Source organism: Mesocricetus auratus, unplaced genomic scaffold (genome assembly GCF_017639785.1).
Source record: "Mesocricetus auratus isolate SY011 unplaced genomic scaffold, BCM_Maur_2.0 Super-Scaffold_4256, whole genome shotgun sequence".
In the NCBI taxonomy this organism is placed as follows: domain Eukaryota; kingdom Metazoa; phylum Chordata; class Mammalia; order Rodentia; family Cricetidae; genus Mesocricetus; species Mesocricetus auratus.
Window position 1 is genome coordinate 113190214 of NW_024429182.1, and position 14056 is coordinate 113204269.

The window sequence follows — 14056 nt, forward strand, 5'->3', positions numbered from 1 at the left end:
ATCTCAGGACCTGCCCTGCCAGGCGGAAGCAGGAGACCCTCGGAAGTACATGCACGACAGCAGTAGGTAGGAAATGAAAGGAGTAAAAACTACTGGGGATTAGAAAATAGATTTTCTCTTGGAGCTATGACCTAGGACTTGTAAGGGACAGAATGCTGGGGCTTGAACATGCCCAGCCTTCGGCTTTGATTCTCACAGGGATCATGGAGAGTGCAGGAGTAGCGATGGCCAGTGGTTCCATAAGCTCTGATGTCTCCCAGGGAGACAGTGGGCTGGCTACTGTGCTCCAGGATATAAGAAAGGGAGTCTTGGCCAGAGAAGCGGCAGAGTTTGATGTCAGAGTCCAGTGCGGGGAACAAGAAAACTAAAGAGACAGGGCATTGTGGTTTCAATTCAGTCTTCAAGAAAAGAAATGAAGGCCCAGGGAGGAGAGCAGCAGAGGACTCAGAAGGGTCAGCACTGGAGGGCTGGGGAGGGTTTCTGAGACTGGAATTCATGGAGGGTGTTTCAGTTTCTCTCTCTCTCTCTCTCTCTCTCTCTCTCCCTCCCTTCCTCCCTCCCTTCCTTTCTTTCCTTGTTTGTTCCTTTGTTTGTTTGTTTTTGGAGACAGGGTTTCTCTGTGTAACGGCCCTGCCGGTTCTGGAACTCACTTCATAGACCAGGCTGGCCTCGAATTTACAGAGATCCTCCTGCCTCTGCCTCCTGAGAGCTGGCCTCTTTCAGTTTCTTTAGTAAAGAGAAAATAAGGCAGAATGAGGAGCCGAAATAAGGAGCAGGTTAAATGGCTTGTGGTAAACATCCTTGAATAACCAGGCTGCCAACCAGAGCTGGCCTTGTAGGTAGTAGTACAGCCAGACATGGGCCAGTGTTTGGGCTGCTGATCTTCTAGACAACACTAGGATTTCAGTGGCTTTCCCCACGTCCCCCTAGGCTGCCCTAGAGAGGTGGAGAGGAAAAGCAAGAGGCTCGGGCAGAAGGCAGAGCAGCCCTTTACCGTGAGAATTTGGAATAGGGTTCTGCCTCCTTCTCTTCCCTGCGCCACCCACACGCCTGGCTTCCCTAGGAGGAAGGAGTTTTATGTTGATAGGAAAGAACACGGCGGCTCTTCCCAAGTGCACAAGAACAACAAAGGGCCGAGCTGGGTGATTCCCGTTTTTTCACCAATGAGAATGCCATGGACTCCTCTTGGCTTCTTTCAGTGGATGTGTAAAGAAGACAGATCAGTCAACAAGAACGGATGCTTAAGGTCATTTGCAAGAAGAAAGATGCAGACAAAAAACGACAGTGATTGTGGGAGCAACAACATGCAGGTCATTAACACCGAGAAGAGACCCCGGGTGTCAGCCGACAGTCCCCACTTCTGCAGCTGCGAGGCTTGGAGTTCCGTGGACTGGGTTTCACCAGAAACAGATCCTGAGATAGGGACACTGGTGCCAATGTATTAGCAGACACACGAGGAGGTGTCTGTGTGTGTTGGCAGGCTGAGACAGGGAGGGGATGAGAGACTGTGAAAAGTGCTGTATTGAGCTAGCTGTCTCCAAGATTGACTGCAATGCACCCAACAGGCAAATGTCTACACAGCACAGAGCCAGCCTGTCCACCAGGCACAAGGGGCCAGTCACCCTCTTGCACTGCGGTCCATCAGGCATTGGCTGCGGGTTGCTTTCTGGTGTAGGCAAAGGGTGAGTGCCTATTCCCCTGTCCTATCTTGCGGCAGTGGAGATCAGGAAGGGTGCAGTGACTAGAAAAACATTAAGCCCTACAAATCCAGGGCTTGATTTGTGGATTAGCAGATGTTTACTGACGTGGTTAAGAGATAAGAGTGCCTGTAACCTCTGTTTAGAGGCAACTGTGGGGACACTTTGACTCCACACAGTGCGGAGTCTAGCAGCCTCTTCAGTATCTGGGTTAGGGGTCTGGGCACGTGTGTTCCTGTGATCACTTCTCCCTCCGGATCTCTGCTCCCGATGCACTATCACCCCTCCATCCGCCAGTTACCCTGCAATGAGAGATGCAAAGGCTGTTGTCTTTAACATCTTTATCAAAAACATGGTCCTTGAGCTGGGGATGCACTGAAGTGCCTGCCTAGCACACAGAAAGCCTTGGCTTCAATTCCCAGCACCACATAAACTAGGCATGGTGGCATTTGCCTGTAACCTCAGAACTCAGGTGGTAGAAGGAGAACAATCAGGAGTTTGGGGCCATCTTCAACTACATAATGGGGTGAAGCCAGTCTACATATCTTGAGCATGTCATGTCAGAAACATAGATGAACATATTTGTCTTTCCACACTGTCAGAATTTATTGAATAACAGTAAATTCACAAGGCTTAGTAATTTTAATGAAAACAATTCGTTCTAAAATCTGCCTACCTTGGTAGCCTGGCTAAGGTGAATGTAAGTACTTTATTCTAATTTTGATTATTAGTATTACTGCTCACAGTACACAGCACATAATTAACTGTATTTGTTTACCCATTTACATATCTATGGCTATAGAATGAGTATAAAGAGGCTGCAGAGGAGTTCAAGAGGTTTCTGAACCCGAGAAAGAATCTGTCGATAAGAAAACAAACCAGACCATCTCGGAGAGGAAGCTGCTGGAGCTCAGGTTTAAGAGCAAAGCTGTGGAGGAGACCTTTGAGGTGAAAGGTCAACCCAAGTCTAAAGATGGAAACAGGTCAGGAGAAAGAGATGGGCCATGCTTAGGGCCAGACAGGTGCACAGACAGAGGAGTAGGCTGTGTCAGCAGCAGGGGACTGAGCCAAGTTAGGGATTTCCCGGTTTCTGCTCTAAGGCAGAAGCATTGAAAGAGATTGGAGAAATAAACCAAAAGATGGTGTCACTTCCTGCCTTAGCTCCTGTCCCATTAGTGTGAAGAGACACCATGGCCAAGGCACCTTGTAGAAGAGAACATTTAACTGAGGGCTTGCTTACAGTCTTGCAGGGTTAGTCCATGGTTACTGTGGTAGGGAGCATGGCGGTATCAGGCACTGTGCTAGAGAGGGGGCAGAGAGAAAGCTACATTGGGTCTAGTGGGGGCTTTTGAAACCTCAAAGCCCACCCCCAGTAACACTTCTCCAACAAAGCCACACCTATCTGCAGGAGGCGTGTACGGAGGTTCTATAAAAGACTGTGAGGCAGAGTCGCTCTCTCTCTTTTCAGCTTCCGGTTCAGTGGCGGAAAGCTGCTTGACTCATCTGGGTTTTCTGTTGTAAGTAATTTCTACAATAAATAGTTACCTATACCCTCAACAAGTGTGTTGTTTATCGTTACAGCAACACCTGTCTAGTGAGGCCACACCCCTAATCCTTCCCAAACAGTTCCCCTAACTAGAGACTAAGCATTCATCTATATGAGTCTTTGGGGACCATCTTGTTCAAACCATGGCACTACCTGTCAATGTTTACTGAATGACACTGTGTTGATTTCTAGCACTGAGCTCTACATAAAACTCCTATGGAGTAGAAAGACTGGGATTTCACACCTGGGCCTAATGCTTGCTAATCCCAAGCCCTAAAAAAAGAAGCCACACTCCTTTGAGAGCAGGAAGATGTGACCCAGAAAAATGAAAATTTAGCTTTGGCTACTTTCCTCATGCCAATAACTGCTTCCTGTCTCTTCCAGTGGACAAAGTGGCTAAATAGAAAAATCACTGCAAATTTGAATTTGCTTTTATTCTCAGGGAATGTATGCATTATCAAGGGAAAAGCATCCATTTTTTCTTAGGCATTAGTTTTCACGGTGATCATTCTGATTAATAAAACAGAAGTTTGGAGAGAATCTCTCCCACTGGCTGGGGAGCTCGTCAGACCTGAGATCCAGTGTGTACCCTGTGGGATGTTGGAAAGAACAGAGTGCTGGTGTGAAGGATGGTCTGTCACACAGCAGTTCTGCACCTATCTGTCCCCCATCCTTCGTGCTTATGAATAATGTATTGAACAGTCTGAACTTACTGTGCAGTCAGTGTTTGTAATCTTCCTCTCCCTTCCTCTCATCTTCGTGCTGTGACAAGTCTCCCATTCTTTTCCCTTGGTCTGAGTTGTGAATCATAAATTTCATCATTACAAGGAACTTGATGCTTACCTCCCCTGGGCTCATCCTGGCTTCTGGTCCTACCTACCCTCTGGTCCACACTCTGCTGTGGGGATGATTTTAACTTAAGACTTCTGCTTGTGATGATGACTGCTTTCCAACCATATTAGTCTAGGTAGCTGGTTCTATGATGATAGTGCCTCTCTGGGACCATTTGGACACCATATGGAAAGCCTTTTGGAAGGGGCCTCTGACCTCAAAGTTCTTGGATAGAAGACCCATTGTGTAACCCTGTCCTCTTGGTGTGGTGATATATTATTTATGATTTAGTAAAGACTTCCTGAAGTATCAGAAAGCAAAACCAGCCACACTAGTTGGCTGTAGAAGCTGGGTAGTGGTGGCACACACCTTTAGTCCCAGGATTCAAGAGACAGGCAGATGGACCTCTCTGAATTCAAGGCCACCCTAGCCTACAAGACTGAAGAGTAACAGAGCTCATGCCTTTAATCCCAGCACTAGGGAGGTGGGGACAGGAGGACATGGCTGGGTGGAGAAAGGACTATAAGGAGCAGGTGATAGGAATTCAGAGCCTTTTGCCTCTGAGGATTCGTGAAAACAGGATTGCCATTTCAGCTGGGTAGAGGTAAGAGCTACTGGCTTGGCTGCTTTGCTTCTCTGGTCTTCAGCTTGAAGCTTAAATCCTAATATTGGTCTCTCGGTCTTTATTTTTTGTGTTATATCTTGGCATGACTTGGTCATTACCCTCTTGTACTCTTAACAGCTATGCGACCCCACATGACTCGAGTGTGTAGGACTGGGCCCATTCATGTTCCATCATGGAGAAGAGAGAGGCTCATGAAGATGTATATAGATGGTTTACAATTGTTGGGACAAAGGGTCATAAGTTGTCACCCCTCTGTAAGGGTTTATAGGGAGTTAACAGTTTGAGAATAGTAAGAGAGACATCTTCAGTGATGTAGCTTCCAGCAAGTTGAGTTCCTGTAAGCCATTCCCATGATCCTTTAAGTAACCCAAATTTAGTTCACTGGTCTCCAAACTACATTTGAGTGGAATCATTTACTTAGTCTCTTATTGGTGCCCTAACTGGATGGTGAATAGATGTCCATTCATTTCCCCGGGGAAAGTTCATACAACAACCCATTCCAGCCTGGGAGAAGGGTTTGTCTCATCACTTTCTTTGTTCTTTCCCTCATCACTTCCACCTGGATAGTTCATTCCAGAGCCTTATTGCTGAGGTCCTCTCACCCTCTTTCCATCTCCTTTGAGTAGTACAGCAGTAAGGACGATCTATCTTGGCTATTTTTGTTCTGTTCATCCTTCTCTACAAAATGCAAATGTGCTTGACCCTTTGACTATGGGGACTCAGACTGCCCTCTGCCACCCCAATGTCCACCTGTAACTTCTTCCTAGACCCTTCCTGACCAACAGGCTTGGAGCTACACCACCACTTACTCAGCATAAGCAAACATTTGACAAATAGCAATGTATTGTTATCCTTACTTTTTAACTTGTCCAGTTACCTTCAGTGATTTTCTTAGGGCACATATTATTTATGTTTGGCACTGGCAAAGCCTTAGAATGACTTAAATACTACCGAGAGCAAAGATTTCATTAGCCCTTCAGATTCTTTCCCTCCCCTTTGCCCATGCTCAATACATTTTGAAGAGGAGAGTGAGAGATTGGTTGGGGCTCAGCTTCTTCTTAGTCATTTCTAGAAGGAAGAAGTTAATTATTTGGAATGTAAAAATCTGCTTCTCAGCAGTGTAATTTCTCAATTGCAGTAATAATAATAAAAAAAGACCCACGCAACACCCCATTCTAATTATGGTAATTAAAGACTCTCACTGTATCACTCTGCTGTGTGAACTGATTCTGGAAAGCTACATAGGAAGTCCACGAAGCAACAGTTGCAGGTGCCCCCACCCTCTGTATCCCTTCTGAGGTCTTGGGAGAGGCCTTAGCAATGTGTTCACACAGTCCTATGTTTTTATAAAATTTGGTCAAATAATAATGTGTGTATTTTCATGTACATGCTTTGGTGAATATGTAGTGTGTGTGTGTGTGTGTGTATGTGTGTATGTGTGTGTGTGCGTGCATGCTGTTCAATGGTGGGTGAGTCTTTCTCAATCACTTAGCTTGACTTTTCATTTTTTTGCTTGACTTTTTATTTTTTTTTGAGACAGATCCTTATTGTAACAAATACTAATCTCAAGTTCACTATGTAGAGAAGGATGATGACCTCAAACTCCTGATTCTCCTCTCCTCACCTCTCAAGTGCTGGGAGTGTAGACTTGTGCTATTGTACCTGGTTTATAGGGTACTGGGGATTGAACACCAGGCCTTATGCACGTGAGGCAGTAACTCTGCCAACTGAGCTGTCTCCTGAGCCCTGTACTTTAGTCTATGAGGAAGGTCTCTCACTGAAACTAAGCTCCTCAGTTTGGCTACACTGACTGGCCAGAAAGCTGTAAGAATTCTCTTGTCTTTGCCTCCCCCAACCTGTGTTCTTGGTGGTAGGGTCACAGATGTGTGCTGCCCAGCTTTTATGTGGGTGCTGGGGATCCATACTCAGCTCCTCCTGGTTTAATAGCAAACACTTTAGCAGCTGAGCTATCTTCCCAGCCTCACACATAAGAAGAGTTTTCAACCACATTTTATTGCCTCTTCACACTGTTCTTCTCCCCATGAAAGCTGGAATTGGTGTGGCCAAAATACATCTGAAACTTAGAGCTGACCTAGAGAGAAGCAACCGCTTTACACTTACAATCAAAGCAGTATTGACATAGGTATTGGTTTGAAAGAAAATGGCCTCCAAAGGGAGTGGCACTATTAAGAGGTGTGGCTTTATGGAAGTAGGCGTGACCTTGTTAAAGGACATGTGTTATTGTGGAGGCAGGCTTTGAGGTCTCCTGTGCTCAAGACATGCCCAGTGTCTCAGACCACTTCCTGTTGCCTCCAGGATCAACATGTAGCCCCCTTTTCACTTTCAACTCCTTCTCTAGCACCATGTCTGCCTGCATGCTGCCATGATGATAATGGACTAAACTTCTGAAATGATAAGACTTCCAATCAAATATTTCCCTTTATAAGAATTGCTGTGGTGTCTCTTCAAAGCAATAGAAACCCTAATCAGCTGAGCAACAGCATCCACCTCTTCGTTTGTTTCCTGATTATGGACACAAAGGGACTAGCCACTCACACTCCTTCTGTGTGCCTTCTCTGGTGTACTTGACTGTGTGCCCTCAAACTGTGAGTCCAAATAAACTCTTTTTTTATGGTTCTCTGTCAGACAGCTTGTCACAGAAACTGGACAAATGATGAAGACAGGGACTTTTCTTCTTCTCTCCTTCCCCCACCTTGGGAAAAAGTTATGCTAAGGACAGGGAAGGCGTCTGTCATGGAGCCTTGAAGGGAATATATAGAGATGGTCAGGACCAGGAAGGCGCCCTGGTTATGGGAAGATGGTGTGTTCAGTGCTCTGTGAGACTATCTCTGCTCATTCCCAGTGAAGTCAGGGTATCTGACTATGTCCTGTAGCATTCTTTACTGAGACAGATGTGAGAGATTTTGAGATATTGAGACCTTCAGAAACCCTTGAATGATTCTATGAAGTCACAATGACAAGGCTCAAAGCAGGAGCAGAGTATAACTTACACGGAAGCACTCATCATAAACCAATGATGGACTCCACCGTTTGCAAGCTGGCTGCCGGGCACAATAACAGATCGAAGCGTACATTGACCACTTTCCCACTGAGTTACTCTGCTGTTGACCAGCTGTTCAAAAACTTCACCAGGCTGAGGGACCATAAAAAAAAAAGAACATTCTTTCATTTTAATGCAAAAAGCATTCAGGTTAACCGTAGGAGGAAGAGTTGTTATTATGCAACTGCTTTGCAGCTGCTGTTCCGGGGGATCAGAAAAAAAGGGGTAAAGAACCCTCTCCCCGGAGAATGAGACTCCTGGACGGTTTCTAACTTGTCCACATGCGGTGATGCCATATAAAAGAAAAAAAAAAAAAGACTAACTCATAGTGTCATTTGCCCGAGAGTGGCCTTGGTTTTTTTCAGAAAGGTTTTGGTCCCCCTGTTCTAATCTAAACGGAGTCTATTCTAAGAGTCTTATCTAAGACGTAGTCTTGAGCAATGGCCACTGTCTTCATATGCTGAACAGCACGGCAAATATGGTGACAACAGGGAATGGGGAGGTACTCTAGTCTTATTCACTCTTCTACAGGGGGCTCAGAACAGCATTTTATGCCGGGCATTAAGGGTGCACGCCTTTAATCCCAGCACTCGGGAGACAGAGGCAGTTGGATGTCTGTGAGTTCGAAGCCATCCTGGTCTACAAGAGCAAGTTCCAGGACAGTCTCCAAAACAATACAGAGAAACCCTGTCTTGAAAAACGGAAAAAAAAGAACAGCACTTAATCCCTCTCTAGCCATGTGCTGTTTCAGTGTACTTTCGTGGGTGTGTGGTGGCAGCATCCGTCGAAGGGTGCTAGTCCTGGTCTTTGCATCTCAGGTACTCACACACACTGTTCTGAGTCAGGGGCATGAACGGGTCACAAAGGAGAAATAGAGAACGTGGTGCAGTTAAAGTTGGGCCTTATGCTGAGCCCTAGCCAGTAGGAGTTAATTACATCGGAGGTCCAGCGTATAGTAAGAGGGATTAGAGTGTTTTTCTTAGAGGTCAGTTGATTCTGAACAGGTTGAGCACATAGTATGTAAGCTGAATGAGTGCACAGATAGAAATGACCTCAAAGCACATTATTAACTTGCTTACAGGTTGGGTGAAAGTTTGATTTGCAAAGCCAAACTTTAAACAGCATTTCCCAGAAAAAAAAAATTCCCACACCCATAATGTTTGATGGCTTGTTTGAAATTTCCCACGTTGTAGACTTAGGGAATGGATACTCACGAGCTATTCTTATCCACACAGCCCAGCACAAGAGAACTGTGTGAACCTATGAAGGACCCACAAGAGGCTCAGAGTTGGCTTTCACCCAGATGTGAATCCCTTTCCTTGAAGAAACCGTCAACAACACTAATGTATACTGGAAAAAGCTGAGAGCCGAGCTTACCTGTGGGGAAGTCTTGACGACTAACTGGGAGGCAGGGTAAACTCTGGGGTGATCCAACTGTTCTCTTTGATGAGGGTGTGCTATTTGTTGAATCCGTTGTTACGTAGTCCAGATCTGTGTTTTCACTGTATGGCAATTTGACCTCACTAAAAAAATAAAAATACAGCGTTAGGAAAAGTTACTTAAAAAACTTGGGAATGGTCAGGACTCACCCCAGGACTCATTCCAAACCATCCTCAGTGTTGCCCACCCACAGCATGTAGAGAATGACATCATCAGGACTCTGTGAGGCAGGAGGAAGAGGACCTGGGTTCTTGAGCAGACTGCACTGGCCTTTCCTGGTGGGTGGTTTCATTTCCCCCCTCTTTTGTGCATAAACTGAGCAAGTTTTACAAGGCACTTGCTAAGCTCAGACAGCGTGTCCCTACTATCTGAGACACAGCCTGGGCCTGATGACCTGGAGGTGTAACCTGCTTTGGCAATTCTGTGAGCTGAATCTCTTCCACATGTCTGGCGGCAGCCCTGCGGGGGAGAACCCGGCAATCTGATTCCTCCAGGAAGTCCACTGCTCTGTGGCTGCTAAAATTAGAACCAGACTGCAGCCAGATCAAGGCCATTCCTTTCCCAGTCCCTCGGTGAACTAACGCATCTCCCTCCGCCCTGCGCAGTACAAATGTGCCGGTAATTATAGTTACATGAGGGCCAGATGAGCTGGGGGTCTGGAGAAAGAAAGCAGGAAACAGAGCTGGGTTTCTGGGAGACTCTGACCCTCTAGACAAAGAGACAGAGAAAGTGAAAGGAAAGGGGGTGGGGTGGGGGGAGAGGAAGATGGGGGTGGGGGAGCAGTGAAAGAGAATTTAGAGCCACAAAGACAGCAGTTCATCCCTTGAAACAAAAACCCAGCTTCCCCGCAAACAGGGATAGAGTAGGACCTCACTTTTAGTCTAGCACAGAGTATAGTGGCCTGTTTTTGTGGGGAAGCAGGGGGCAGGGCTAGGCTGGGCTGGCCTTGAAACACAGCTTGGCTGCAGATTAACTGTGGCCCTGAGCCATTTCCTTCCCTGTGCACATCTCCTTTCTTTATGGACACCACGTAGAGTGTGAGTGCAGGTGAGTATCCAGGAGAGCCCTTCAGAGGCAGGCGGGAAGGTGGGAGGATTCTAGGGTTAGCAGAACAGGCTTGCAAACGATTTCTTTAAGAAAATGTGCACTGCCTTTAACCCCAGACTCGGGAGGCAGAGGCAGGTGGATCTCTGTGAGTTTGAGACCAGCCTGGTCTACAGAGCAGGTTCCAGGACAGGCTCCAAAACAACACTGAGAAACCCTGTCTCTAAAACCAAAAAAAAAAAAAAAAAAAAAAAAAGCGTGTGCACGGGTGTGTATATCTGTCTCTGTGTCTCTCTGTGTGTATGTGTGTGTGTGTGTGTGTGTGTGTGTGTGTGTATGTGTGTGTGTGTGCGCGCGCGCCTGAGTTCATAGAGGCTAGAAATATGCTGGATCCCCTGGAGTTAGAGTTACTGAAGTTGTTTTTCTGGCCCATCGCAAAAGCCCTTCTAGTCTGGTTGGTCTTAGATTAGGCTTTAGGAGCAGGGTCTCATTTCCTGGAGGGGGTGTTCCTTCCTGAGGTTCCACCTAAGTGACCAGCCATCCTACAGGCTTGGAGCAGAGGGTGGCACTTAACAAGTGTGTAGCCTGGGCCTTTCCCTTCGACCTGGCCATGGGTATAGCGGGTGGCTTCTGATCGGCCATTTCACCTTGGACCCGTGCTGCTTTGGCTTTCCGTGCTGCTTCTACTGTCAGAGGGACACACCTGCCCTGCTTGCTGCTGCAGAGGCCCTCTGTAACACCAGATTTAAGTGCCGAAGACGCAGCAGATGCCGAGGAGGAGGCTTGTTTATTGGGATGGATTGGAAAAAAAAATGGGGACTGAGAAAATGGCTCAGTGGGCCGAGTATTTGTGGTATAAGTGTGAGGAACTGCCTGATCCCCAGCACCTATGTAAAGGTGGGTGTGGTGACGAGCACGGAGATGTGAACTCCAATCTTCAGAGCCCACAGTAAGGCAGTGCCATCTATAATCCCCACGCCCCTACTGTGAGATTCGAAGCCGTGGTCACCAAAGGAGACACGATCTCAGATGAACTGGAAGGTGAAGACCAACATCCAACATTGTTCTCTGCTCTCCATATGTACCTTGGTTTGCACATTCCCATTCACACACATGGACATGCACACACATGCACACGCACATACCACTTATATATGAATAAGTATACATCCACACACCACACTCACATGAACAGGTACACACCTATACACCACACTCACACATGAATGAACGGGTACACACCCATATACCACATTCCACACTCATACATGAACTGGTACACATATGCACACATGCACACACACTCAGGCACACACCCACATACCACAGAAACTGGTACACACATTCATATACCACACACACATTATGGGTACACACACACATACATACACACTCACATACCCATACGCCACTCTCACAGAGGACTACTCATCTGAAGACTTCTGCTTCCCTTTGGTAAAACCTCCCTGGAGATGCTGCTTTTGTATTACCTCATGTTGGTTATATAAAGACCCACTTGATGAATTTCTCCTTGAAGACAGTGCCAGGAAAAATTTCTCTTTTCAGTTCGATTCCAAATCCTTTGTACAATGAAAAGTGTATGCGCCAGCACATTTTCCTTTCATCCAGGAAAGCCAGAGATAAATCCAGCACTCAGCTGTAGTAAACAAGTCATCCCAGGTGCCTTGAGACACACGGTTCTGTTTTCACTCCAGCTTATTCTTCTAACCGTGTTGGGCTTTTGGTGTTCTCTTAAACTCTCTTGGGAAATAGTGAGATATAAATTTTTTTCCAAATAAATCCATGCATGCAAACACAAATGCTTCGACTGGATGAACAATTGCTGTCTCTTCCTTTCATCTCTTTCTTTTTCTCCTTCACCTTATTTTTGGTTTTATGAGACAGGGTCTCACTATGTGGCTCTCCTGGAACTCTGGAACTCACTATGTAGACCAGGCTGGCTTCAAACTCAGAGATCCCCCTGCCTCTGCCTCCTGAGTGTTGGGATTAAGGCATGCATCACCATCACCGCGGGGGTGGGGGGGCCCTGCTATTGCTGTTCTTCCTACTGTGTCTGCTACCACAGCCTTGGCCCAGGAAAAGTGCCAGGCACTGGGTGTGTAGTGAAGGAATGGTTCTGCCCATGAGTTACTTACGCTTGATCTGTTGAGGGTTCAGGCTGGTGTGTAAAGTGTTTAAATGCAAGATAGCGTTAAAAAAAAAACAAACAGGTGACAGGGCTGGGCACGATGACTTAGTTCAGTGGTTCTCAACCTTCATAATGCTGTGACCCTTTAGTTTTCAGTTCCTCATGTTGTGTGACCCCAACCATAAAATTATTTTTGTTACTACTTCATAACTGTAATTTTGCTACTGCCATGAATCACAGTGTAAATATCTGTGTTTTCCGATGGTCTCAGGTAATCCCTGAGAAAATGTCATTTGACCCCAAAGAGGTGGAGATCCACAGGTTGAGAACAGTTGGCTTAGCAGTTAAGGGTACTGGCTGCTCTTCCAGAGGAACAGGACTCAGTTCCCAGCTCCCACGTGATAGGTCACAAACATAGGCAACTCCAGTCCCAGTATACCCTCTTCTGGTCTCCATGGGTACCAGGCACATACATGGTACACAGACAGATGAGCAAGCAAAACACCCACCCACCCCTATGCATAAAATAAAAATAAACCAATTAGTTAAAAATCAGACAACAGAGAAAGGGACCGAGGAGTCCAATTGGAAGAGGTTGGTTCTGCGAAGACCCGACAGAATGGGGGAAGCTTCCTGGAGAGAGGCTTCAGGATCTGCTAGGGAGGATGAAAAGCATTTCAACAGCAGAGGTTCTCTGACAAAGAAAGCAGTTCAAACGAGGGCTTGTAGGGGAACCAAGAACTGGTTGGCCCTCTGCATTTGGGAAGAGCACGGGGAGTTGAGCAGTGCTTGGTGGGGGCTAAGGACTCTAGTGTTGAACCAAGCTGAGAAAGAGACAGTTTTGGAATAGGTAACCGGGCTACAGAGCTGTTAAGTAACAGAAAACCAGGTCTCCTCTGCAATCTTGTACTTATTTTGTGACTTGGAGGTTTGAGACTGGAGATATAGAGAAGGGGCTCCGAGATGCCAAGCTCCAGAAGCTTCTTTTGGGAAATAGGAAGTGAAGTTTGGGGTTTCTTTTTTTCTCTCCTTTGCTGAATGGGTGGATGAGGGTGTCAGAGAGGAGGAAGGGAGGAGCCCCACCCCAGTACCATTTCAGACTGTTTCCCTTAACAACCCCACAGATGGATTTCCATGCAGTCAAATTCCCTTCCCGGTTCCTTTTCTGTTTTCGGAGGGGAACAATGAGGGAGTGAGGGATAAGCAGTGATGTTTATCTTTCCAGCTCAGAACTTTGAACCGCTGGAATCCCCCAGGGCTGGGGAAGGGTGGGCGTAGTCACTTCCCACTGTTGCCAAGGGTGGGAGACCAGCACCTCCCACTGGGGCAGGGGGTGCTGTGGCTTCCTCGTAAATAGGAAATGTATCTCCCTGAATGGGAGTCATCAAGGACTTATCTACAACAACAGGCACCAGAGAGGAGCCCTGCCCCATCCTTTATTCCAAAGAGAGGAGCTTGCCAGAGGCGAGAAGAGAGGATCACTCTGGAGAACCAACCCCAAGGGCTGTCATTGAGAAGGAACCCTCTTCCTGCCAGACTTCCCACACTGGCCTCTGCCCCTCCTGGAACACTTTATGCAGGAATGGGAGGTGTTTAGATAAAAATCCTAGGGATTTGACACTGGTTCCTTGTAGGACTGAGAGCCAAGGGGAATTTTGGGCTA

At 46.7% G+C, this 14056-nt stretch overlaps 1 long non-coding RNA gene across 1 annotated transcript; it reads right to left on the reverse strand.

The window, feature by feature from the left end:
* Positions 1–1232: 1232 nt before the first annotated feature.
* Positions 1233–10015, reverse strand: LOC121133191. The gene is made up of 4 exons (XR_005869970.1): positions 9833–10015; positions 9138–9283; positions 7711–7853; positions 1233–1999 (listed from the first exon to the last, which is right to left on the reverse strand). It is a non-coding gene; the product is annotated as an uncharacterized LOC121133191 (long non-coding RNA).
* Positions 10016–14056: the final 4041 nt, after the last annotated feature.